At 46.9% G+C, this 27,763-nt stretch overlaps 1 protein-coding gene across 4 annotated transcripts in view; it reads right to left on the bottom strand.

Annotated features, from left to right (window-relative positions):
* Positions 1-26,840, bottom strand: part of LOC147030554 (transmembrane protein 198-like) — a 137,432-nt gene extending 110,592 nt beyond the window's left edge. For 3 of the 4 annotated variants that reach the window (XM_085874722.1, XM_085874721.1, XM_085874720.1), the window contains exon 1: positions 26,490-26,840. The gene's annotated coding sequence lies outside the window, so the exon portion shown is untranslated. Of the gene's footprint in view, positions 1-660; positions 686-26,489 lie in introns of those variants that run through there. The other variant, XM_085874727.1, reaches the window with a different exon arrangement.
* Positions 26,841-27,763: the final 923 nt, after the last annotated feature.

Here is a 27,763-nt window from a genome sequence, read left to right on the forward strand (position 1 = left end):
ATCAATGATGCAATATGCAAATTCTGTTATTATTTCAAGTCAATCAGATGAAAATTGACAATTTCATGCAACCTTGACCTATGACCTGTTCATTAAAAAAATGACCTGTTCATCAGTTTCTAGCTTTTGATTGAACCAATTCTGTTCAGTGACCCAATATGCAAATTCTTAAAATTTCAGGTCAATTGGATGAAAATAGTTTTTTGTGATGCCGACCTTTGACCTTATTAGTCATTTGTCTTCTCCATATTCTCATAATAAAGTTCAAATGTTTTAAAAAAAAAAGTTGAGACAGACAATTGCAAAACTCTGTCTCCAGATTGCAGAGGATGGACCAACAGGAACCAAAATTAAATTGGCTTGCTCTTTTCACCTTCACAACTCATCCACCGCGTTTTGTCAGGACTCGTCCATAACTTCTTGAAATATCGTGCTTTTTGTCATGTTTGGTCCCATTTGTCAATGGTTGAGATTCACTGAAAAAAATTAAAACATTTTTGTAGCCAGATCAGGATTCAAATTTTCACCACAATCGGATTGATGCGTCTGTCACACACCCAACCGGCCCACCAAGTTTCGTCCAAATCCCACCACAACCTTTGAGATATCCTGTTCACAGACAGACAAACAGACAGTGGTGAAAACATAACCTCCACCCACCTTCATTGGTGGAGGTAATAACATCCTCACGCGAAGCAGACAAGGTTCGGCGATCAGAAATGTGAAGCTTCAGTCAGCGTCTCCATGCCACAAGTCACTTCACTTGCATCCAAGGATTTTGACCTGGCTTCAAGAGAAAATCCTCTCTGAGACGCTGCAATATGAATGGCAGGTTCACTATACCAACGCTGCTACTCAAGCATCTCCAGGGGTCTGGTGTGCGAGATCTCATCGAAAAAGCTCCATTTGTAAAACCGCAAGCCAAGAGAAATCATATGGCTGTGATTCAGCCTTTTTCACCCTGCCAACATATATATATATATATATATATATATATATATATATATATATATATATATATATATATATATATATATATATATATATATATACTAATCTCATAGCTCGTCAAAGCAGTTGTGCACTGGAACCATGCCTGGAAAGTGTGAGTAAAGCCTTGGACACTTCCCTCTCTTTAATAAAGCATGGCAGTGCTCTCCACTGGACCAGCTCAAATAGACACATGAAAACATCACACACACACACACACTTTTGGAAAACTTACCCCAGGGGGAGAGCATACATGGACACGTAGGTGACCCATCCATCAGGACCATACTCTGCGCAGAGCGTTGGTGTTGCCCAAGCAGTCTCCTTGGGTATTGGGCACAATCCTGGATGGGTCGACACCTGACACAGGATACCAGCAAGCTGGCACTCATTTTGCCGACCTCAGAAAGATGACAGGCAAAGTCAACTCCACCTGGTATTAATTCAACAGCCAAGTGAGATTTTAACTCAGGACCCTCGGATCCCAAGCCCAGTTGGTGACCCGAGAATCAGTTATTTCATTCGTCTTTGTATAGATAGTTCTTGGTCCCTTATCAAAGGGCTGTTCGGGGGCACACATTGGCTAGGCTGTATTTTTCCAGTGCAACGTCTCCCCATCTCTCTCTGTTCCTTTCAATCTTTCTTCCTTCACATCATGTTCTGTTCAATCGCTCTGCTACTTTCAAATCTTCCCTCGTTTACCTCATCTGCCCGTTTCAATGGTCAACAAATATTCTCCCCTTCATCAAACAACCTTTCAACAGTCCCTCCTTTACCCCATAGGTCTTATCTTCGGCACAGTGGCCGTTCGGTCGTCCCTCGGTCCGGCGGAATTACTCTGTGTTCCCTCCATTCACGCACTGGTTAATTGGGCATGTTCGACCGTCTGTGGTCGTCAATCCAACAGGTGCTCTCACATGTATGTTCATGAAGCTTGGTGCTCATCGTGGCCTGCGAGGTGCGGTGCTTCTCGTGGGTGTGGTACAGTATAGAATAGTACGCATGGGCGTTTTGCACGCGGAAGGGGGGGTGGGGGCTTCCGTCGCGGCTTTGAGCATGTAAAGGGTGAGGTGGGGGCTGTGTTGAAAGTTACCTCAGAACGGCGTGGTATTTTCCACAACTGACGTCATGGACCTACCCCAATTGGGAGAGGGGGGAGAGGGGGAGGGGAGGGGGAGGGGGGGAGGGGGGAAGAGGGGGAGAGGGGGAGAGGGGGAGAGGGGGAGAGGGGGAGAGGGGGAGAGGGGAGAGGGGGAGAGGGGGAGAGGGGGAGAGGGGAGAGGGGGAGAGGGGGAGAGGGGGAGAGGGGGAGAGGGGGAGAGGGGAGAGGGGGAGAGGGGGAGAGGGGAGAGGGGAGAGGGGGAGAGGGGGAGAGGGGGAGAGGGGGAGAGGGGGAGAGGGGGAGAGGGGGAGAGGGGGAGAGGGGGAGAGAGGGAGAGAGGGAGAGGGGGAGAGAGGGAGAGGGGGAGAGGGGGAGAGGGGGAGAGGGAGGGAGAGAGGGAGAGAGGGAGAGAGGGAGAGAGGGAGAGAGGGAGAGAGGGAGAGAGGGAGAGAGGGAGAGAGCGAGAGAGGGAGAGAGCGAGAGAGCGAGAGAGCGAGAGAGCGAGAGAGCGAGAGAGCGAGAGAGCGAGAGAGCGAGAGAGCGAGAGAGCGAGAGAGCGAGAGAGCGAGAGAGCGAGAGAGCGAGAGAGCGAGAGAGCGAGAGAGCGAGAGAGCGAAAGAGCGAGAGAGCGAGAGAGAGAGAGAGAAAGAGAAAGAGAGAGAGAGAGAGAGAGAGAGAGAGAGAGAGAGAGAGAGAGAGAGAGAGAGAGAGAGAGAGAGCGCTGATGTGAAGAAGAAGCAAAAAAGGCAGAAGCGAACGCGGAAAGCCAACACGAGCAGGAACACGAAGAGCTCATGAGAAAAGAGGCCACAACAGAACATAATGTAAGTTGCCTGTCAGCGAACGTTCGTGCCTTGAAGGAGGTTTATGACTGAGAGAAGCAGAAGGCAGAAATTAACAGGGAAAGCTCGCACGAACAGAGACAAAAAGAGCTCCTGAGCAGAAGGCTCAGAGAAGAGAAAGACTGAGAGAAGCAGAACGGCAGAAGTGGACGGGACAAGCTCGCATGAGCAGTACACTCAAGGACTGAGAAGGTTCATGAGGAAAGGAACAAAAGCAGTTGTTTTCACGAGCAGTTGGTGTCAAGACTGTGGAAATAGAACACTCCCACCACAAGCATCATCCTGCCTTCTCAATCCTGTCAGCCACGAAGGACGAGGAGAGTAAACGGCAGCACCTCAACAGGGGCCTGAGGAGGAAGATTCTGAGGCAGAGGAGGGCAAGTCACCCAGATAGCTCGCATATCTGGGTCTGGGCACCAGAAAATGAAGCAGAAGAGGGCAAGTTGCACATCTAGCTCGCATATCTGGGACGCCGGAGAGGACTCGTCTATTGGGTCTGGGAACCTCAATGACACGGCTGCGTGCCCCCATCGCCACAGCCCATCTTCCCCATCCATTTTCCTCCGCATTCTCTTTTATGTTTGGGTTGTGTTCGGTGAGGGAGAAAGGAAAAAGGCTATTTTTCTTTTATTTTCAAGTCCTTGTTATATTCTTCTCCCCTGAGTGAATGATGTCCAAGTCTTGTGTGTAAGTAAGATGGAATAAGAATACATGTTACGGTTAAATCTGCTCTTATGTGCCTTTTTGCTTTCTTGCATTTGAAAACTTGCTTTTAAATGATTAATTGCTTATGTGTTTGTAAATAAACTAGCATCCGTTGAAGACAAAGTCTTCGATATCCGCCGCCATAGTAAATGAGGATTAACAAACATATATTCCCTAAGCGTGTGCAATATGTATGTGAAGTTTCCCCTTGATCTGACCAGCCGTTCTGGAGAAGATGTTTGAATGTTTTAGGGTAAATTCAATATGGCCACCAAACCATGTGACCTATCAATTAGAAATTAACAAACTTCTGAAAGGATGTGTTGGGGAAAGTGTATGTGAAATTTTGCCTCAATCTGTCCAGCCGTTCTGGAGAAGAAGATTTTAAAAATTTATTAACTTTCCATCCAAGATGGCTGACGAACCATGTGACCTATGACATCATAAATTTAAATTCTGCCTCCAATCCTCCAGTGGAATAAGTGTGTGAAGTTTCGTGTTAATCGGATGAGGTGTGTTTTTCTATCCAAGATGGCCACCAAACCATGTGACTTGCGACGTCACAATTTTTACTATGTATGCAGACATGATGGAAGATGATAGTTGCAAATTTTCGCTTCGTTAGGTTATGTGATTCCAGAGAAAACATCATTTAATATTTTTCTTGAGTCAAACATGGCTGCAAAACCATGTGACCAATCAATGAGAAAATATCAAAAGGCACCAGTTCACCACTTGCTTGATAATGTGTACCAAATTTTGTAAATATATCTTGAGGGGATTTGTAGTAAAGCTCCGGAAACAAAATGTGACGGACGGACGGAACCCATTTCTATATCCCCCGCCAACTTTGTTGGTTGGCGGAGGATAATAATTGTTTGTTGTCATTTCCTTTATCGGTTCGACACAGTGCACAAGTATAGTTCGACGGCAAGTTGTACCTCAATAATTTGCTTTGTTAAGGCCCGGTCACACCTTGACGTTTTAGCCAACGTATGCCGATTTTTGAATTTTTTTTCTAAAACGCTGGCACACGTTGAATACGTTATGGGTAAGTTTTGATATCATTGAGAGCACGCTGGCATACGTCGTAGTACGTTGCCATACGTCGTTGTACGTTGGCTTTAAACGTTGTACTTTTCGGTTGTCCTCAAATTTTTTCATGCTTGAAATTTCACGACGTATGCCGGCGTATGACTCACACGTTCCGCTACGCTGGCCACAAGTTGTATGCACGGTTTGCGATCGTTGACAGACGTCAACACATGCTACTTGTAAGTTAATCATAAGTTGAGACACGCCGAGGTAATGTTTAGAGTACCTGAAACTTATTTCTAACCTATGATTAACGTGTTGTTGGCACGTTACGCGATCGTTGCCACACGTCGACAGACGTTACTTTTAAGTTACTCATAGGCTGAAAGACGTCGGTATAATGGATCGTCCTTGCGTCAGCGTCCACGGCCACGGCCAGGACACTTATTTGCAGCATTCTTCAAACTTTTCTTCGGCATGACGAGGATGTTCACACTTCGATGTCTAGCTTGGCTATGATTCCAATTGTCCATCGGCAGCGTCTATTTAAAATAGTCGAGTTTGAGCGTTTTAACACGTTCAGAAGAAACGTTTCAAATTTCCAAACCCCAGCGTCAAAAAAAAAAACAAAAAAAACAAAGGCGAGTGACAGCAATTTAAATCGTTCATTGTAAACAATGAAACTAGCTGAGTGGTACCGTTTAAAAGTCGTTGAGTGTAAAAAAAAATCCAATTGTTGAGCGCAAGCGTCTACTTTCAATAGTGGAGATGCAGCCATTTAAATCGTTGAGTGGCAGCCTATGAACCTACCCGTGGACACGCGGACGCAAGGACGATCCATCATAACCCACACCCTCCCCCTCACACTCACCTACTACTGCCAACATGAACAAACTACTACTAATACTAATAGTAATACTGACACTGATACTGATACTGCTAACATGGACATCGACTCAAAAAGGACTCGAAAACACTGTTGGGTTCCCCTTTTATGAACACCATTTTATATACCAATTCCCAAAACCGCTGGGAACACGTCTTTATATGGCAGTTGTAACCTAGAAACACGTTCATTTATTTTTTTTGTCGACCGGAAGACGTCATTGGAATACGTCTACATACGTCGATGTGTGTTGGGGCTACGTAAAGAATTGGTTCAAAGCACGTCAAACATAAGTTAGAAATAAGTTTCGCGTAAAAAAAGACATTACCGCGACGTGTTTCGACTTATGAGTAGCTTATAATTAGCCTTTGTGGACGTGTGTAAAACTTATCCTCATCGCATGCGGAACGTGTGTCATACGCCGAGTACGGTGTAAAATTTTGAACATGTTCAAAATTTCTTGACGTACTCTACTTACTACGACGTATGATAGCGTACTTTAGCGTTCTACTCGCGCATACCAAACTTACCCATACCGTATTCGACGTGCCCCAACGTTTTAGACACACTTTTTGTTACGTCGGCATACGCTGGCAAGATCGCCAAGGTGTGACCGCGATTTTGACCCTTCCATTTCTACGGCAGTTATGATTTGAATCGTTGTGCGTCAGCCTTTTAATAGGCTACGTCACGACATCGTCGGCGATGCGTGCAACGCGCTATGCCTGAGTTAGACTATCGTTGGGCATCGGTTGTGTAGGCCGACAACAGGTTCAGCATTCGTTGGTATAAGTTATCTATAACACAACGAAACGTTCTGTGTAGTTACCAATGCGTTATACATAAGACCAAGTCGCTATGAATACGTCCGAATCTTTAAAAAAAAAACATCAAAAGTTCAACGTAAGCCAGCGTTTTACATAAATTTTAACACGTTGCCATCGCTGGCTAAAACGTCAAGGTGTGACCGGGCCTTTAGCCAGCGCACACTCACTGTAACACTTGGAAGAAATTATAGCGTATGCTGAGGGCATGTGACCCCATTTAGCCAGCCGTCCACAGGTAATGATGCGAAGTTGTGTAACGCTGCCCTGATCAGCTGTGCCAATCGGCATTCATGGTTGCCTGGCAACCTGCCAGTGCACAGAGTTATCTGTGTCCGGCGGCCTTAGGACTGGACGTTTGGGAGGGACCCCAGTGCTCACCCTCGTGGCAGGCCACGAACCCCAGATCCCCGACACACACACACACACACACACACACACACACACACACACACACACACACACACACACACACACACACACACACACACACACACACACACACACCAGAATCTGGTCTGATGAATGCATACACACATCCAGGTCCTCAGACAGTTATTTCCTTAAATGCATGTTCAGGTTCGCCCCATCCCCATGTCTAATGAGATTTTAAATGTGATGCATAGAGAAGGGTAAAGAATAGATCCACTCTCTTATTGTAAGCTTTTTTTTCTTTACGACAGACACGTTTACACACATTTTTCACGAGCTCTGAAGCCCACCTCCCATTCTTCCTCAGCAAAAATCTTTCGTGCGCTCCGACACCTGCCTTTTGAGAGCGCACAGGTCATCATGGTAACCGTGCGCCAGTGGGGCGGGTTGAGCTTGGGGCGGACTACACCGCGGAGACGGCCCGCAGATATAAAAACGAAGGGAGGTCCGTTCTGAGGAAAAAAGAAAAAGCGAAAGGAGAAAGGAAAAATAGCTCCGCAAAGCGGGCGTAACCCATCAGCCCATGCATTGTAAAAGGAAGCAGTGATATCACGATGATGCAGTCAGTTAGAGCACGTTGGACGTTATATCGAAAATCAATCAGACTTCAAGATGGCTACCGTGGCGGCGAGTGAAAATCGCAGCATGCCCATTTTTGAAAGGAACCTTCCTCTACTCAACCCCAACACACCCTGCAAAAATGGATTTAATCGGACAAGGCGTTCTCCTCGAAATCGACGGAAACCAAAAGTTGACGGACGCCCGAACACCGAAGTATGAACTTTGACCTCTGTGACCTTGAAAAGTAGGTCAAATCAAAAACCCGGGTTATATATCATGTATCCTCATCAGATATACCTGTGATAAAAATTTGGCGATGATCCAGCCATTCATTCAGGAGAAATAGCCATTTCTAGGTTTTCAGTTTTGGCCCCCTGGTGGCCTCGCAGAGAATCAAACTGCACTCATTATCGAAAGGAACCTTCCTCTACCCAGCCCCAACACACACTGCAAAAATGGATTTAATCGGACAAGGCCTTCTCCTAGAAATCGACGGAAACCAATTTCAAGATGGCTGCCATGGAGGCCACATTGAAAATCGCAGCGCGCCCATTTTCGAAAGGAACCTTCCTCTACTCAACCCCAACATACCCTGCAAAAATGGATTTAATCGGACAAGGCGTTCTCCTCAAAATCGACGGAAACCAATTTCCAGATGGCTGCCATGGAGGCCACATTGAAAATAGCAGCGCGCCCATTTTCGAAAGGAGCCTTCCTCTACTCAACCACAACATACCCTGCAAAAATGGATTTAAATCGGACAAGGCGTTCTCCTCGAAATTGACGGAAACCAAAAGTTGACAGACGGACACCCGGACGGACGCCCGGACAACGCCTGTGACGACAATACCCCTTAGCCCAATTCGGGCTGAGGGATAAAAAGCAAAGGGCGAGAGAGGCGAGAAGAAAGCGGAGCGAAAGAAGGTCAGGGAGGGAGAAGAGAATGAGAAGTAAGCTTGAGAAGCAAGCAAGAAGCGGGTGTCTGATCAGCGCCAACGAGACAATTCGTCCTTCCCAGTGCTTGAGCAAACGAGCATGTGGTGCGCGTGTGGGTGTCTGACCAGCGCCAATGAGACAATTCGTCCTTATCAGTGCTTCGGCAAGCGAGCGTGTGGTGCGTGAGTGGGTGTGAGCAGTGCCGCCAACAAGTGAGGCACGGGTCGGTCACCAACAACACCAGGTTCGAAACCCGCAACGGACGATCCGGGTGTCCTCCAGACGTCGACTGGCGTTTAAGGCTGTTCGCGAGAGGGTGCACGCGACGGACATGACACGCACGCATACATGCATTTCAGGACTTTTTTCGCTTCACGGACGACTTTCTGGTGAGCGAGACGATTCTTCCCCCCCCCTCCCCCTGAATGATCTGTTGGGTGCCCATGTCTGTGTTTAGTTGCAAGTCGACCCCTGATAAGCATCTGCTCTTTGTCTCTTTCCTGGCATTTTGATTAATTCTGCTTTGAAATTCGTTCTTTATTTACCTCACAAAATAAAAGTTATTTTTATTTATTTATTTTATTATTACCTTTGCATTCTGCGAAAGGTTATGTTTTGGTCGGCGTGTATTTATTTATTTATTTGTTTGTAATCTTGTGATTCGTATAACTCAAAAAGTATTAAACCGAATTGCATGAAATTTGGTGGGATGATTGGTTATTAGCCAGGAAGCATTTGATTAGATTTTGGGATCGTTCGGGTCAAAGGTCAACTTCAAGGTCACAAAAAGGTCAAAATCATCTTTTTACGATAACACGGTCAATTTTTATTCAATTTGCATGCAACTAACGCCAAAATGTTCAGAATTCAACGCCTCATCTTGTGATATGCAATAGGACACAATGACGCCCATACTCTTGTTACCGGTTAGGGGTCAAAGGTCAGGGGGGTCACGACCTTGAAAAATATGCGTTTTTTGTCATAACGCGGTCAATTCTTGTCCGCTTTACATGAACCCAGCACCAAAATGTTCAGAATTTAATGCCCAATCTTGTGACAAAATGACGTCATAACACATGTCACCGGTTGGGGTAAAATGTCAGGGGGGTGGGGGTCACGCCCTTGAAAAATATGCGGTTTTCGGCATAACTCAGTCAATTCTTATTCGATTTGCATGAAACCAACATCAAACGAGATTACCTTCTCTTGTTGAAACGTTGTATTCACCGAGCTTGCGAGTGAAGACTCGCCAAAACGACGTGAGTTGATTGTTGTTTAGTCCGTAGCCCCCGAAAGTCGGGGGGGGTCATGACATTATAGATGTGGTTTGTGTCATAAGACCATTCATATGAAACCAGTTCCCCACACTCACAGAGATGCCAACTTTTGGAAATCAGAATTAGGGAGGATTTGCAACCGACACCAAATAATGTGCGCAAAGCGCACATCTCGAGCGCGGAGCGCTCGACCCTTGCGGCGGGGTCCAGGGCCCGCCTTAGGGCCCTGGAAGCTCTGGGGTTCTAGACGCTCTCTCTCACCCTCTGAGCCCTATTTTGGAGCATTTAACATGTTAAGAATTCCCACTTTTTGAACAAAAAAAAGGGGAAAATTTTGCACTTTTTAATGTTACATGTATGTTAATATTAGTAAGTTAGGGGACAATCAAAGATTAACAAAAAGCACAAAAGAAGCAATATTTTTCTTACCTTACTGGCTGGTACTACTGCTGCTTGCTTTTTCCATGGCAGCTTTGCTGAGTGACAGCTGTGTGGCTCTTTTAGCCCTTCTGATTATGTCTTTGCTGTATTCTCTCTGGTAGCAAGGGGTGCTATGAGCTAGTTTTTCAATTAAGAGAGCTTCCAGGGTTTTGACACTCAAATTGGGACGAAATTCAGTATGATTCTTCCGTACAAGACTGAGTGCCCGCTCACATGATGCGTTCGAATGAGGAATGACCAAGATTCCCTTCATCACTTTGCTAAAATTAGGATACTTCTTGGCACCAGTGCAGGGATCTGTGAGCTGTGAAATCCGATGCCACTGCTCATCCACTCTCACTGTCTCAGTAGCAATTGTAGCTATGGAGGCATCTGCCTGGTAGTGAGCGAATTCACTCTCAAGACTGTCTATGTCACTATCACCGCCACTGAACAGACAGGGGAATTTCTTGATGAAAAACTCCACACAGTCAAACCCCACTTCTTGGTGTAGCTTAACATCCAGCACCTGAGCATGCTTGGCTAATTCATCATCTAGCGGCCAGGTTTTGAAGATGTAATTGCAGGCTTTCACATAATATGAGCGAACTGCACTGAAGAAACCTTGGATGTCTGACTCACTCAGAGTGAAGGTGGATTTCTTGAGACTCCTTTGTTCCCTTATATACAGTTTGGCATCGTTCCCAATCATGAGGTCCTCATCATTCTTCTGATGATTTCTGTCAGAGAAGGGTACATTTACCAGAGCAACCGATGACACCGATGGTTTCAAAAACCGTACGAAGATATCTTTCAGAAGACCATTCAATTCTCCGTGCAGGAGATGAATACAGGGTTTGTCTCTTTGGAGCAGAAGATTCCCCTTCTCAAAAAGCTTGTTCGCATATCGAAGGAAGAAACAATAGAGTTTTGTTTGTGGAGACAAGAACATCCTGTTGACACGTTTTTCTCTAGATTCCTGCACAGTGTTTGAGGAAGATGCGCTTTTAGTTGTAGAACTCGTAGTACACTTAGCCGCAGGGCGATCACACTTGCGTTTACTGCCAGCAGAAGAGGTCAGACTCGTAGTACCAGATCCAATTTTACGTTTGAGGAGAGAGCTTGAGGTAGGTGCAGCCAAGGAAGAAGACCTCTGATTCGAAGGTTTTGCTGAGCTTCTATCAAGTGATTTGGCAAAAGCAGAACTTAACTTGGGTCCTTCTTTGTCTGTAGATGGGACTATCACAGTCTTTCTCGACTCTGAAGGGATCTGCTTTATAGATGAACGTGATGAAGGGCCGGTGATGCTACCTGCTCTCAGCATTGGTTTTGATGCTGTCCCTGCTGTCTTCTTCGCAGCAGATACTGCAGTGGTAGTGGTAGTGGTGAATGCTGCTCCCCTAGTGCTTGATCCTGCAGTGCCAGTACTGGCAGTAGATACAATGCCGTCCTTCTTGCTCGTTGTTAGAGTCTTGGCTACAGTTGGTTGCATTTTTCTTCGTACTTCTTCTTTGAAGAAGAGGCGAAGTGGCTCCCACTGTTCAATCAGCCTGTCTAGGCACTGACCAAGGGACAGCCACCTTGTTGCGACATGCTTCAGAATCTTGTGTGTCGGGGCATCACAGAGTTCTTGCAGTGCTTTCACTCCTTTGACGCGTTTACTACTTTTGTCCAAGTAGTAGTAAATATCGATGAGAAAGTCATCTAATTCAATGGGTAAGGCCTGAGCCGCCTTCTTGGCCGTATTGTGCATCATATGGCAAGGGCATCCCATGATGTAGCACTCTGGATTTTGTTTGTGGATATAAGCAGCGACTCCTTTGTGCTTGCCCACCATGACAGAGGCATTATCAGCACAAAAGGAAACACAATTTCCCCACGGAATTTTCCTGTCACTGAACTCATGATCAAGCAGTTTGAAAATGTTTTCTCCAGTGGAATCTTGTTTGCACGCAGGCAAACTTAGCAAACCTTGCTTCACAATCCCAGCACTGTTGTCATAGTACGAAATCAGGACAGGATATAGTTGGGCCTCACCACTGTCATTGCTACCGTCTGTAGCTAGGCTAAATGGAGCGAGTCTAGCAATATCGGCAATAGATGAAGCAGTAACATTTGACAACTCACCAATTATTGCTGAAGTTTTTGTTCTTGCACATCCATACTTTGAAGCAACTTTTGAATCTGGAAACATCTTTTGAAATAGAGGTCCAGCATGATCTGAGACTGATATGGGCAAGTTATGTTCCACAATAAATCCACTAAAGAGAAGTTCCGCTCGGGTAACATCCTCTTCCTCGCTTGTCCCTTGTTTGGTGAAATAATTCAGAAGTGTACCGGTACTTGTGCTCGAAGATCTCTCCTTTGCAATGTCTGTGTGCCGTTTGCTTCCAACGTGCTTCCGAATATCATCGCGACCTCCGTGCTCAACTGAAATATCAACGCTGCATACTGTACAATACGCATGATGAATTCCTCTTTCAGACTTTCGAATACACGGGTATTGGAGACTGTATTCGGTCTTGTACTTCTGAGACCATTTCTTGGTCTTCGTAAGCTTCTTTTCTGCCATTTCGTAATCAACATCGAGGGCTTGAAGCATCGGTAACTTCGAAGTCGATGTTCCACAGCTGCAGCGCGACTCGTAGAACTCTAGCGGCTGTTAAACACCGCACGGTGGTCGTGACCGCCGGGCTGGTACGGGGCCCAGCTGCATGCAGTGAGCGTATCGCATGCATATACACTGTGCATACATACCGCATGCACTGTATTGCACACATACCGCATGCACTAAATCTCAGTGCATGATCGCATAAGCGAGATCCAGACCCAATGTTTCGCTGCTCCTCATTTGAATTTGCAATTTTTTACGTACAATTTGGTAGCAGCGAACGTTATGGAGTTACCACATGCTATACGTAGCAGACGATGCTTTTCATTCAATTCTCATACTAGTACATTCTGATTCGTGAACAGTGCAAAAATATCAAAATTTCGGGAGGATAAGGATAGTGATCGTAAGGGCGGGAGTTTGGGTGAATTTTCGGAAGCCTCCCGATGAAATCGGGAGGGTTGGCATTGCTGCACTCATACCAAGAATTATTTGAATTAATATGTTAATTAAATATGTCAATTAAAATATGTTAATTAAAAATAAGAATTATAAATTATTTGTCGATTTCCAACCTGTCCGTGTTTGGCCTTTCCTTCCATTGGTCTAGCATTGTCCGAACAAAGATAGACTGGGAGGTAATTACCACAGATTTGACCAAAAATAATCGCCACGCACCAGCGGCTAAAACGCTCGGCCACCCGAATTAAAATCAAATCGAGATAACATTGGTGTTTTGCAGAGGGCACGCTCCCCACTCTGGAAACCACATGACCTCGAGTTAAACGGAATAATTAGACGGTGGACAATGGAACTCGTGGTTGACTGGGTGGCGTTTGTGGTTCTAAAACAACCCACCATACCGCAACGGTAATTGTGAGCGGTGGCCCCAGGTCCTGCTCTTCCGAGGACAAATCCCCCTGAGTGACAAGCTGATGTCTCGGTAGCGGTGGCCGCAACAATATTACATATATACCTGTATATAGACATGTATATATTTATACATATATAGAATATAGATATGTTGGGACACTGAATTAATATATGTGTATACACACACATCTATATTAATATTTCGGCACGCCCCTTTCTTTGTTCCACCATCACATTTTTGTTTCTGCATGAAACGAAACAAGATTTGGCACATATACTAATGATATTGTTGCGAATTCGCGCCCGCCGGCGTGCGAACGGCCACGTAACTCGAATCGCGGCACGTCGCCCACCGGACGGACAATCCAGTCGTGACCCTCACGGACTAACGCCGGGAACCAGTCACGGGTGGACCTTTCGGTCTCACCGCGATCGAGCCAATCGGCCCCCGCGTGGGATAGGGTTGCTCGCCAAATTCGACCTACCTAAGTACCCACACGGAGGGTAGACCGGGCGATCGCACCTCGCCGCAGGTCGACTTCGGACACGGGCCACTTAAGCGACCCGTTCCGTACTATCAGGATAACCGAGCGGTGTTATTCGTCGGCCTCGACGGTTCGATTAATTATCGGGCGTCTTAGCCCACGTCCAACCCTTTACGTGAAGCAAGATGGGGATTCAATGAAAGAAATGACGAAGCGAAGCGGGAAAACAGTTCAACAATAAGCACATTTATTCCGCGATGAACGGAAAGCACACATATACAATTCCACCAAAAGCACATGAAAAAGAAGAAGATAAAAAGCAAATGCAACAATGCAGATCTAATACCGACTACGCGAGCACACGGCAACACTTATACAATTTTACTTCACAGACGGCGCCGACAACACATATTCCCAAAGCAAAAAAAAAGAGAACCACCCTCCAGGATGAGGTGGTAGGCGGGCCTGGGGCCGAGACCGTGTCGGGCCTACCCGTCTGATGATGAGACGCGGAGCGGCGGTGGTGCCTCAACTCCGCGGGCCTCGCGGACAGTGTCTGGTAGGGGGTGGGAAGGGGGCCCCCTTTTGTCGCACTATCTCAGCGCGGGGGGAAACAGGAGGGGGTTGCTGATGCTCGGGGAAAGGAGGATTTCACAAAATCGCGGGTCCCGCGACGAGCGTCTCCACCACGACCTCGGTCGCGGCGCCGGCCTTTCTCTCCGCAGTTCCCCGAATCCGACGCGAGCACCCCCTCGTCCGCCTTCGCCGCCGCCGCCTCTCCACAGCTCCGTCCTCTTCACTCCGACTCCGCGAACTCCCAACTGCGAACTGCTCTCTTCTCCACTTCCAACTGGAACTCTTCCTCCTGCGAACTGAACTCTTCTGACGAACGCGGCCCCTTATATCCCCCGTGGCCTCGCTCCTTCATCTTTGACCCTCTGCCTCCGACCTTTCACCTCTCTTGCTCGCTCCCCATTGGCCCGAGGAAAAGTGGGCGTGAATGCTTTTTGATCCATGAATTTGCATATAGCGACCGCCCTCCAATGCCCTGGAGGCGGGGCCAAATCGCCCCTCGCCCACCGATTGGACGGAACAAAAGTGGGCGTGAGTCGTTTTTGATCCGTTTTTCTTCGGAAAGTCCGCGATGCTTTTGAACACGCTGCACGGTGCGCGCCCTACACGAGTCCAGCATCGGTGCCCACGAGTGGCGCGAGATGACGGTGATGCGATGGTGGCGAGTTGTGACGGTAAAGGTCGTGGCGGTTGTGGTGAAGCGGCGTTGTGGTTGGTGGTTGTTGTTGTGATGGCTGTTGAGACGTGGTTGGTGGTGGTAATAATGGCAGTTGGTCCAAAATAAAGATAGTAAAAGAAAAACGGCTATCCTGAAGAGTCGCAGCCCTCATGAATGACATTTATTCCCTCTAGACAACGGGTTTGGGCCTAACTACACATATACTTACCGAGATATCTCACCTAAGGGACCTGAATGGTGGTTTGCGAATTTGGTCAACCACAACAATATTATTGTCTCCTTAAGAGGCCCCTCAAAATTTCCATCAATGGATGGAGGTCCTCAATGCCAGACAGGAAATCCGAGCCGTATCCCTGGACATATCACGTGCTTTTGACACAGTGTGGCACCCTGCCCTACTCACCAAACTCTCTTCCCATGGTATTCAAGGCCATCTCCACTCATGGCTCGCAGACTTCCTCTCCTGTCGCAGTCAACGTGTGGCCCTAAATGGAGTTCTTTCATCCCCTCTTCCTGTGCAGGCTGGAGTTCCTCAAGGTAGCGTTCTGGGCCCTGTTCTTTTTCTGGTTTTCATCAATGATCTCTCGGACTCTCTGGAAAATCCTCTATTTCTCTTTGCCGACGACTCCACCCTCTGCCGTACCATCTGTCATCCCTCAGACCGGCAAGCAGCAGCTTCTTCGCTCACTGCAGATCTGGATAAAATCACAAACTGGTCCAACACGTGGAACATGTCTTTCAATCCAGACAAATCTCACACTCTCACTATGTCTCTTCGAAAGGACCGTTTACAAAACCCCCCCATCCACTTTCTCAACAATCCTCTGGAAGAAGTCTTTTCTTTCAAGCTTCTAGGTCTCACTATCTGCCATGACCTTTCCTGGGAAAGTCACATTTCCAACCTCGCCTCAAAAGCCAGTCGCCGACTAGGAATCCTGCGTTGTGCGAAGTCCTTCCTCGGCCCTCTTGAGCTCCTGACCACTTACAAAGCTTTTGTCCGTAGCCTGATGGAGTACTGCTCTCCCCTCTGGGCTGGTGCTCCTGTCTCTCACCTTTCTCGGCTTCACGCTGTCGAAACCAGGGCATTTAAGATCATCGGCATCTCCCGCAATGAAGCTGAGTCTTTGGGCCTCTCACTCAATCACCGCAGGTTGGTCGGTGGTCTTTCTGTCTTCTACCGACTCCTCTCCAGCCTTGCCCCCCCTGCTCTCTCTGCGATTTGTCCCCACCACATTTCCACAGGGCGCTCAAGGTCCGCCAACAACCCCCTTCTGGTAAAACTACCAAAATCACGAATCACTGCTCATCTTCACTCTTTCATTCCTCTTTTTTCCCGCCTTTGGAATAAACTTCCTCACTCTATTCTTTCCCATTCTTCCCTCCAGGCTTTCAAAACAGCTGTTCACCACCACCTCTTATCTTCCCCCATCCAAATCCTCGATCTTTTCTACCCCCGATAATCCACCCAAGCCCACTTCCTTCATTTCTCCTGCTTTCCTTCCTGAAAGTCCCTGAAATGTCCATTTTCTCTTCGCCATGTTCCCCGTCCCATCCCCATCCCTCTCCCTTCCACAGTTCACCTAATGTGTCTGTTCCCCACTGTTTTGTCCCTTCCACTCCTGCCCCTCTTGTCTCATGCCTCCTTGCTGTGAGTTGTGTGTTCGCTCTCATACGAGCCTCGACCAAGGTATACAAAAAAAAAAAAAAAAAATCCGTTTTGATGCATTTTCACAAACTCCAACGGATTCCATTCAAATTCGGTACGATTCTGCCTTTTGGTCCAACTTAGGTCATTGGCTATAAATTTTTCCATAACACTTCCGATATTCGAAAAAAAAAAAAATCGATAAATCGATATCCCTTATGGGATTTTCCATTCAAATCCACTCAAGTTTAAGGCCTACGGGGGACGCAAATTTCCACTTTGCCCCGGGCGCTGTTTACCTCCGCTATGCCAAGATGTTAGGGTTAGGGTTTGGGTTAGTGTTAGGGTCAGCTACCCTAACACTTACCCTAACCGCTAACCGTAACCCTAACAGCTATTCAGGAAATTTGCAAGAAAGCCCGGGCAACACCAGGCTTTATTGATAGCCCGAGCAACGCCGGGCATTACTACTAGTATACATATAAACCAAGTCGAAAACACCAGGGGGTTGACTCAGCCTGCCATCCTTCCGAGGTCGGCGAAATGAGTACGAGTTGTACTGGGCCCGGTGTATGCCCCGGTTAGAATAGGTGTACCATATCCCTGTGTGTCGTAAGAGGCGACCAGGGTTGCGTCAGGAAGGGCATCCGGCGTAAAAACCTATGCCAAATCATTATGCGGACAACAAAACAAATTTCCATACCGGATCGGTCGAGGCCCGGGTTACCAACAACCGCCACCGGTACCAGTGGTCAGCAGGGTACCAGTGGAAATTGTGCTACTGCTGGGCGAAGGAGGAGAAGGAGACTGGGAAGGTGAGTCCGGAGGCAGTGGGAGAGGGGGAAGGGTAGAAGTGTGCAGGTGAGAGTTGAAACTCTGAATGTTGGGACGATGACTGGCAAAGGGAGAGAGTTGGCTGATATGATGGAGAGGAGAAAGGTGGACATACTGTGTGTACAAGAGACCAAGTGGATGGGGAGTCAGGCTCGGAGCATTGGAAGTGCTTTCAAACTGTTCTACCATGGTGTGGATGGGAGGAGAAATGGTGTCGGGATAATCCTGAAGGAAGATTATGTCAAGAGGGTATTGGAGGTGAGGAGAGTGTCTGACCGAGTGATGAGTGTGAAGTTGGAAATTGAAGGGGTGATGATGAATGTCATCAGTGCATATGCCCCACATATGGGGTGTGAGATGGAGTATAAAGAAGATTTCTGGAGTGAGTTAGATGAAGTGGTGGAGAGTGTATCCAAGAATGAAAGAGTGGTGATTGGAGCAGATTTCAATGGGCATGTTGGGGAAGGGAATAAAGAGGATGAGGAGGTGATGGGTAGGTATGGTCTCAACAAGAGAAATGTGGAAGGGCAAATGGTGGTAGAGTTTGTAAAAAAGAATGGAAATGGCAGTGGTAAATATGTATTTCAAGAAGAAGGAGGAACACAGGGTGTCATACAAGAGTGGAGGAAAGTGCACACAGGTGGATCACATCTTAAGCAGGAGATGCAACCTGAAAGAGATTAGTGACTAAGGTGGTGGCAGGGGAGAGTGTAGCTCGACAGCATCGATTGGTGGTCTGTAGGATGACTTTAGAGGTGAGGTTGAGGAAGAGAGTGAGGGCTGAATCAAGGACCAGATGGTGGAAGCTGAAGGAGGAAGACTGTTGCGTGAAATTTAGGGAGGAGGTGAGACAGGCGTTGGATGGTGGTAAAGATGGGTGGGATGATTGGGCAACTACAGCAGAAGTGGTGAGGGAGATAGCTCGGAAGGTACTTGGTGTGACATCTGGACAGAGGAAGGAAGATAAGGAGACTTGGTGGTGGAACGAGGAAGTACAGGAAAGTATAAGGAAGAAGGGGTTGGCGAAAAGGAAGTGGGATAGTCAGAGAGATGAAGAAAGTAGGCAGGAGTACAAGGAGTGGCGGCGAAAGGCAAAAAAGAGAGGTGGCAAAGGCCAAGGAAAAGGCATATGACGAGCTGTATGAGAAGTTGGATACAAAAGAAGGGAAAAGGATCTATACCGATTGGCAAGACAGAGGGACCGAGCTGGGAAGGATGGGCTGCAGGTTCGCATGATAAAGGACGCAAATGGGAATGTGCTGACGAGCAAGGAGAGTGCGTTGAGAAGGTGGATGGAGTACTTTGAGGAGCTGATGAATGAAGAAAATGAGAGAGAGAAGGTTGGAAGAGGCGGAGATAGTGAATCTGGAAGTGGGGTGGATCAGTAAGGATGAAGTGAGGACTGCTATGAAGAAGATGAAAAGTGGAAATGCGGTTGGCCCAGATGATATACCAGTGGAGGCATGGAAGTGCTTCGGAGAGATGGCAGTGGGGTTGTTAACCAGATTGTTTAATAAAGTCTTGGAAAGTGAGAGGATGCCGGAGGAGTGGAGATTAAGTGTACTGGTTCCGATTTTCAAGAATAAGGGTGATGTGCAGAGCTGTGGAAATTACAGAAGGATAAAGTTGTTTAGCCACACCATGAAGGTGTGGGAAAGAGTAGTGGAAGCTCGGTTGAGAGGAGAGGTGACGATCTGTGAGCAGCAATATGGGTTTATGCCAGGAAAGCGCACCACTGATGCAATGTTTGCTTTGAGAATGTTGATGGAGAAGTATAGGGAAGGGCAGAAGGAGTTGCATTGTGTGTTTGTGGATTTCGAGAAAGCTTATGATAGGGTGCCAAGAGAGGAGTTGGGTCATTCCATGTCAAATCAAAGAATCTGCCGTCATCTCTCAGATTTTTGTAAAACTTTGGGAACCAATTGGGACCCATGAAAAACAGCAAGAACTCAAATATTTTTGCTAACAGCCTCTTAATTAGTGAGATACAGACTAACGAACTTTGGACTAATAAGCACGACGTCGCAAATTCAAATGGCCATATCTCTAAAAATATAACACCGAGAGAGCTGGTTTTGGTGTCATTTTAAAGGTATTTTCATGCCCTATGAATTTGTCTGGGCAACATTTTCCTACCTCCAACCACAAAAAGGTTATCACAAAATATAAACTTCAATCGTGAATCCCCAAAAAATGTATCCTTCAAATTTCCTCAAATTCATCCCAGAGGTACCTTATGATGTCAAGAAGCTTCCACATAAATTTTGTGATGGGCACTCGAATAGTTTCTGAGATATGAGCAATAATGTACATGTACGTATGGCATATAGGTTCGAAAATCAGCATTTGTAATGTATTATACAATCAATAAGTGAGTTCAAGTACACAGTGTTCACTAACCTGACTTCGGCTTTCAATTTCCTCTTCAATGCAGCAACAGCAGCACTTGTTTCTTCCCCTCAGGCCCAGTTGAAAATGAAAGTATATGATACTTCAAAGCAATTGATGGTTGTTCTGTGTTCCCTGTCATGGCTAGGTTAGAATGATTGTATAATACTATTGCGAATTCGCGCCCGCCGGCGTGCGAACGGCCACGTGACTCGAATCGCGGCACGTCGCCCACCGGATGGACAATTCTGTCGTGACCCTCTCGGACTAACGCTGGTAGCTCGGTAGCCAATCGGCCACCCGCGTGGGATAGGGTTGTTCGCCAAACTCGACCTACCTAAGTACCCACGCGGATTATAGACCGGGCGATCGCACCTCGCCGCAGGTCGACTCCGGACACGGGCCGCTTAAGCGATCCGTTCCGTGCTATTGGGATAACCGAGCGGTGTTATCGTCGGCCTTGATGGTTCCAATTAATTATCGGGTGTATTAAGCCCACGACGAACCCGTTACGTGAAGCAAGATGGAGATTCAATTAAAGAAAAGACGAAGCGAAACGGGAAAACAGTTCAACATAATGCACATTTATTCCGCGGCACATGGGAGCACACATTCCCTCCCCCCTTTTGTTAATAAATATCCATTTTGTTGAATGTTTCAGCCAGTCTTTGTCCTTTCCTTCATTGGTTTAGCACGGTGCTTGTTGGGGGATTAAAAAGGCCATTGTTGCCATAGTTGTGCATTTGGACTGACGGGACCTCGGTAACCATCCGCTCGGGTTACGCACGGTAACGGCTCGTCCCGTTCGAGCTCCGTCGAGGGTGTGAATTCCTCGGTAGCTCGCCACGTGGGCCTCTTGGTAATTTGAAGTTTGGCACATAACCCTGCCCCACGCTGTTGAATTATTGACGATCCACGGTCCTGTAAGGGACCCGTACCTTCGGAGTTATCGGAAAGGTACGATCAAGATTCCGGGTGTTCGGTGGAGCCGACTCTACGGCTCCATATAGCGGTCCTGCTCGCCGCCAATACCCGGCCCACAATATCACCAGGAAGACCAAAGTACAAGCTTCATTGCTCACACATCACAGACAGGTCACATGCCTTTGTTATATTTTAACCAGCTCTCCTCCAGTCGAACTCCCTCCACAATCTCAGCCTTCAAACACTCTGACCCTCTATTATTTCCAACACCCGACTGGCCGAAAATCTGAAAATCCAGGCTTGTTGCACATCTTAACACCTTTTCTCCCCGTCTGTGTAACTACCTTCTATGGATGGCTCGATTGAAATATTTTCAGTGCTTCAAACAAAAGATGTTCCACCACATCATGTCACCCCACATCCCCACCTGCAATTTTTTAGCGAGACGCGGCTCCAAGAAAGCTTGGCGTTCTTCTTCTTGTGAAGACAAATCCTTTCGGACTCGGCTCTTTTATATACAGGATCCGGATCTCCTTAAATACTAAACACCTCTACACATCCTCGCATTGAGGGCGCCTTTTGAGAGCGTCTATCATGAACTTTTAAATATATTCGGACATTTGCTTTAAAGTTTCGAAAAATTCACGTTACTATTTAAAGATTATTCCATTTAATGTATTGTAATTTCGTAAATACACTATTTTCTCGTCATGAACGACATGAGACCATGACGGGTCTCGCTATTGGCTCAATCAAGGCACGTGACGAAATATCGGAAGTTGTTTTTTTTGTTTTGTTTTTTCTTCTTGTTCTTCTGGTGAAGACAAAACCTTTAGGACGCGGCTCTTGGACACATTTGTCCTCATTTTGTTTAATCTCCATTGACCATTCCTAGCTCAACCTGCTTACTTGCGAGTTACTGTGTTCCTTCTCATCTTTTCCCATTTGTTCATTCCCTTGCTTGGGCCAAACCGTTGCTCCACTACCCCATGAAACAAGAAACATCGAGTTCAGATCCTGTTGCGTCACAGCAGGTGAGGCATCAATGTGTGCGCCATCCCTCGGATGGCCGTTAAGCTGGGCATCTTGTCTGCCAATATTAATTGGTGGATGTTATTAAAGATCCCACGGTATAATTCACAGTCAGTGAGCTATCGTCGGTCCAATTCCTGTTCAAAGCTCCAAGGGGCACTGCTGTGACCCAGCAAATGATGCTTTCCTGCAGCCATGTGCTGCATACCAAAGAAGAAGGTTCCCTTTAAGTAAGATTTGATTATTATTTTTTGAATACAAAGTTGAGGCTTGTGGAGGTGCTGGAATGTAGAAAGGATCAGGATGTAAGATAATAAAAGGAACAGTAGAAATAGAGTGGGTATGCACCAGCAGCAGAGGTAAGGGGCAAAATAAAAGGGTGGGGAAGAATGAGGGTTAGGGGAGGACACATGGGGTGGACAAGATGGAGATAGAAGCAAACATTCAGGAAGAAAAACTGGAAACCTGGAAAGAGGTGGCTTTGGAGAAGGGTAACAGAGGTAGAAAAGATGACTTTTTTTTTTTTTCAATGGAAAACAAATGAACCACACTACTTGAACAATGAATGAGCTACACAAAAGCTTTAGTGTCAGCAAATCAGTACGATGAATATCCAAACATCATGCGAGATCAGTAAAGAAATGTACAAGCACAACAAACTCCATTTTGCAAAAAAAAGACCCCGTTGGGTTGGTACTGATACCGTTTCCATCTGAACCACTGCCTCGTGAGGCAGGGAATCAAAGTTAAAACCCCATGTACAAGTTATTACCAATCCCTGATCAGCAGACACCGAGGATTCAACAAGGCTATTGTTTGGGGGTCCTTTGAATGGGGGAGAGGGGGGCACATTAACCTCAGCCCTCAGTACACTCCCAAGTGGTGCCACACATTGAGACTCGCTACACGCCAGAAGCAGTCAGTCATGGAAATCAGGTCAGGTCAGGTATGGGAGCATGTGCCAGAACAGTGCGTCACTGCGTCCACTTTCCGCCGGTACTCCAGGGGCCTCCGTCTGGCCATCCCCCAGGCAGATGCCAGGCCCATCCCCATCTCCTTGAGATGATGGTCAACCTGCTGCAACCACGAGGCACGTGGTCGGCCCACTGGCCTCCTCCACTCATGAGACTCCCTCGCTGAGAGAATCTGGTGAGCAGGATCAGCGTCAGGAAAACGAGCCACATGTCCATACAGCCGCAACTGGCGCTCACGGACTATGCAGGTAACAAATCTCATCCGAGTCTCTCTCAGCAACCGCTCATTGGACACAAAATCCGACCAGCGATAGCCAAGGATTCTCCGAAGAGACCCGGTACCAAAGGAATTAAGTCTCCGTCTCAGATCCTTGGTCAGAGTCCAAGTCTCGCATCCATAGAGCAAGACTGGAAGCACCAAGGACCTGAAGACTCGGACTTTCGTCCTCCCGCACAGGTACCGGCAGCACCACACCCCATGATCCAGTGAATCCATGACTCCCCAGGCCTGACCCAGACGTCTATTGACCTCTGACTCACAGCCAGCAGAGACATGAATATCACTGCCAAGGTAAGTGAATCTCTCCACGACCTCAACATCCTCACCACAAACAGGCACAGACAGGACAGCAGCATCCAAGATGTCACCGAAAAAAACATGGAAATTGGAGGCAGAAAAACAAGACATTAACAAACAAAGGACCTCTGCACCAACCAAATGTGTGTCACTAAATCTTCCATGGTGATCCAAATAAAATTATAAATTGGGGACGGAGGGGTGGGGTGTTTGGCGGTTGCATGCCCAGAAATGGTAGGAACCACTATCATATTGCATGTGATTGTCATCGTCTACTCATGTCCTTGTAATCCATGAAAAAAAGTACACCGATTTCTACCAATGTCTTAGTCCTGCATGGTAGGTAGGTACAAGCTTCTTCATGAGCCATACGTGACTCAACAAAAAAATTTGCAGGAGGCAGGGCAGAGCAAGCGTTGCATCGCCCAGATGACCATCCCTCGAATGGACGTTTAGCCGGGTGTACAGTCTGCTCACGTTAGCTTGCGGACGTCAGGTATCCCATCGTGTCTTTCGTGAAGATTCGGCAAGTCATCTCCGGCATGATGAGGAAGTTACAATTTCCTGCTAACTCAGAGACAGAGAGAGACAGAGAGAGAGACAGAGAGAGAGAGACAGAGACAGAGACAGAGACCGTGGGATTTTTGACCAGACTTAGTGGTGTAATGGTAAGAATGTTCATTCTGAGTCTGGGAGGTCGGTGGTTTGAACCCCTTTCGATTTTAAGGTTCGTGCCGACTCGTACCACAGACTTTAAAAATGGTACGTACTGCTTCCTTGCTTGATGCTCAGCATTTAAAAATAGGAAAAAAAAGGATAGAGCAGAGACAAATAGTCACAGTTTGACAACCATTTCACATGCTTTGATGGGCCGAATGGCCTCCTCCTGCGTTGAAGTTCCTCGTAAGAAAACACATCTTACATTGTGCCATTGCAAGACCATCCCCGACATGAGCAGTTTCACAATCGCCAAAAGCAAATAACAACAAAAGTGTGCTGTATTCCATTTGTGGCTGAAAAACTGAAATGTCCACAGTCTTTTCGACCCAAATTTTGCGTTTTACATTCATCCTCACAAATGAGAACATGACCTAATCAAACTTTTGGGAGAGGTTTGTCACCGCAGTTCAGAAGCTCAAGCACATCATCTGTTGGTTCATCGCGTCACCCACCAACAGTGAAACAGACAGCTACACACACACACACACACACACACACACACACACACACACACACACACACACACACACACACACACACACACACACACACACACACATACACAACAAAAAAAGCCTCAGCTACATCCTCCCAACTTTGCTCTCCCCCCCCCACCTCCACCAAGCAAACCACAAGTCCTCACCCTTCCCCTTACAACCCTAGCATTTCAACCCCCCCCCCAACCAATACTCCTTAACCCCCCTCGCCCCAAAGCCTCAACCTCCCCCTTCCAAAGCTGTCCCATCTTGACTCTCACACCCCTCTCGCTCATAGAAAGTAAACGGCATTCCCACATCAAAACAGAGAAATATTTAACGCTTTCTGCTCCCCTATCATGCAATCACAGACTTCTCAGAAACCAGTCATGGTCGCCTGTTCTGTTTACTCACAACTTTAAGAGAAAACAAGCCGGGAGGCGACAATGGTTCGCGGGCATTATTGAGGAAGCCCTACCATAAAAACCTATCTCTTCCATCAAAAATTGACCAAATCAAATCAGATTTTTTTATACGTTGTACTTATGGACATTACGCACAGCTTCGAGGAAATGAAATTGCAAGAAAAAATAAAAAAAAGGAGAAAAATAAATAAAAAGTTCAAGTGGGCGTGGCTCTGCCCACAAGGGGCGTGGGACGCCCCTCATACAAAAAGACACAACTACACCATGATATCGAGCTTGTGTCCAAGTTTCATCAAGATCGCATCAAACGCACGGAGCTATGCTCTGGAGTCAAAAAGAGACAAATTTCATTGGAATCGGTTGCGTGGTTTAGCCCCTCGGCTTGACCAAAGTTTCGCGGACATTCATACAGATGGAAATGTCCAGAATAAGGGTGCTCTCTTGAGCAGCCAAGAGACACACAGACACAATGAAAATAGTGGTCACCGCTGGCACCCGCGAACCAATAGGATGCAGAAAAAAAGGAAATCTGCACAACCTCCACATAACAATAAAAGCACTGATTGAGAGAGAGAGAGAGGGTTAATTCTAAAGGGTTCCTAAATTCGTGGCTATGGGATATAAATTGTGGGTGGAGTCAGGTGAACTGTCCAACCAATGGGTGGAACTCGCACGAATGCACGTACGTACGTACACACACACACACACACACACACACACACACACACACACACACACACACACACACACACACACACACACACACACACACACACACACACACACACACACACACACACACACACACACACACACACACACACACGGCTGAAATCGTACTGTATAGATTTTGTTCACGTGCACAAGGAAGTTTGGCGCAGGACGCCATTCGGCCCATCATGCACGTGTTGAACCAAACCCCAGACCAGCATCAGTACCCATCGACCTCCACAACGTCACGTGTTCATCAGGTACCTCAGTATCCAAGACCAAACGTCATTGAAACGTATCCATCCCTTCCGCGGTGCCACCACCTTTCCGGGAAGACCACAAATCACACTTGATCGATTTTACATCATTGAAATGTATCCAAGAACACGATTCAACGGAACAAGCTCATTGTTCGTGGGTAAATGGTCCAAGTCAATTTGATTTGAGGCCAAAGATCCCACTCAGGGAAACAACAAATCACCTCACACGATCAAAGCGACCGCGGACGGAAACGTTTCGCACTCACGAACACACTCACAAAGCTCAACTCACGTGGGAAGTTCAAGTGCGCCGTTTTCCTCCACACAAAAGGCCGCGAACAGGCCTCACGTCGCGGATACCTGTCCTGTGGAGGCGGGCTTGGCGAGCCCGGGAGTGCCCGACGCGCAACTCCCGCACTTACTATTTCATGCCCACCAAGCAGTAAAATAAATAAACAAAAGGAAAATAATTAAGGTGCAAAAATAATAAAATATTAAAATTCCCACAGGGCCAGATAGTTGTTATGCCTGACACGACCGCACACAACATCCACGCATCGGCCTCACAGTGATTTAAAATAAATAAATAAAAAACACTTGTAGCTCGGCTCGTGACTGCCGACTCGAAACCGACGCCGCGCTCGCATGACGTCATCAGCCGAGCGACCAATCGCAGCACAGACCGAGCTCTTCGGTGCTCACGCACCCTCCGAAAAAAATAAATAAATGAAAACCCCACCTATGCCTCTTCTTCTTCATCAAGGTTGGTGTTGGAGAGATGAGCGTTTCCAGAGCTGCACGGCTCGATGCACACAGCACACCGGTGAATGCGTCCATAGCAAGGTGGTGCAGCATCATGGAGCACGTGCTGAAAAATCTCAACATTCGTTCGTAATTAGCATGTTTATTGGTTCACGAGCGCTAGCCAGAGCGACCACTATATTCGTTATGTTTGTGTGTCTGTGTGTCTGTTGGGTAGTCGACCCAGTCGAAAAAAAAAAAAAATTTTAATTTTTTTTTTGAAAAAATGTTCTAGCCTTATTATCAGTTTTTCCGTCGATATGTTTGTCTGTCTGTCTGTCCCTCTGTTCGGTCCAGTGCTCCATTAATACAATGGCGATTTTGATGAAACTTGGTTGGTGGGTTCATACCATGACCTCGTTGTGTGCAAATGAGAACCGTTGCTATGGACACCACCGTTGCCTGGCAACGGGACTGAAATTTTTGAAAAATCATAAAAAAATTATTTTTTCGAAAATCAAAAATCGGGCCACGAGCGACCCTGGGCAGTACATTCAGCCATATTGTCAAAAATTTCCAGCCGGATCCTATGAAAACTGTCAGAGAAGATAGACTTTGAATGAACCCTGGTCAAAAACAATAAAAAAAACGAAGTTCGTTATACCTCAGAGACAATGAGTCAGATATACATGAAACTGGTATGGTAGGTTCATGGTATGTCCTAGTAATGTGTGAGAAAGAACCGTCGCTATGGACCACTCCGTTGCCTAGCAACGGCCGAAAAACCTCTAAATGTGGGGGTATTTTAACGAAAAAACAATCTGC

The sequence above is a fragment of the Eptatretus burgeri genome, chromosome 3, assembly GCF_056783735.1.
Source record: "Eptatretus burgeri isolate ZD-2024b chromosome 3, Ebu_testis_v1, whole genome shotgun sequence".
Taxonomy (NCBI): domain Eukaryota; kingdom Metazoa; phylum Chordata; class Myxini; order Myxiniformes; family Myxinidae; genus Eptatretus; species Eptatretus burgeri.